The sequence below is a fragment of the Chaetura pelagica genome, unplaced genomic scaffold (assembly GCF_000747805.2).
Source record: "Chaetura pelagica isolate M959 unplaced genomic scaffold, ChaPel_1.0 scaffold16, whole genome shotgun sequence".
Taxonomy (NCBI): Eukaryota; Metazoa; Chordata; class Aves; order Apodiformes; family Apodidae; genus Chaetura; species Chaetura pelagica.
The window spans coordinates 1,458,577-1,459,497 of NW_009953721.1; positions in this window are offsets into that span (position 1 = coordinate 1,458,577).

Here is a 921-nt window from a genome sequence, read left to right on the forward strand (position 1 = left end):
TCATCCTACCTGCACTGCCGTGTGGTGAGACAATTCCGGCTACCCCAGCTTATAGGGGAAAATATAATCCAGCCATTCGGGCAAATCCCTCCCCTCTGCTTCCCTCACGTGAATAAGATGTGTAACTAAGGTGTACCCATATATGTTTAATGTGTTGTAATCACTCCTTTTGAACCTCCTGCCCCAAATTGCTTTGTTTTCCCCACAATAAACCTTGCTGTTGTTAGAAATTTAGTAAGCACTGAGCGAGTTATTCACTCAAAAAAGTCAGGACATAAGTTCCTGTATCCTCTGTGTGAGGCGATACCCACGTGTGGATCTCTCAGCAAATCCTGATAAGTTAATACACTCCAATAAGGAGATATAATAGGTCACGGATCGTGACACACCCACAGATGTCCTTCCTCCAAACTGTAAAGACTCAGAGATGTTCCCCGCTCACTGTCCATTGCTGAGAAGGCAAGTGTCTCCACCTTCACACCTAATCTGTGGACTGTGCAAGCTGTATTTAGAGGTGAAGTTCTCAATGTCTGTAAAGGCTATACCACCAACTGGGAAAAACTTGGCACATTTTAAAGGATTTTATCTTTCAGAGATACAAGAGTGACTATACAACTATAAACAGCCATACAAATTTTTTTCTTCATGTTCCAACATTTGGTAAGTATAAACAATTTTAAAGTAATTGTTGTTTGCCTTTGTTAGGAAGTTTAAAATGCTTTTCCTTTTGACAGAGTCTCTTGAGACAAGCATTACAACAAGCATTTTTTATTTGTTTTTTCCTTTACAGAAAGAATCACACCAAAGGAGTGCAACATTACATCTGGCACAGTAGACATGATTTACTGATTATGCATTTCAGACACATACTTTTTGGTAATAAAAGCTAACTTAAAAAACTGAGAACTGTGCATTTTCACA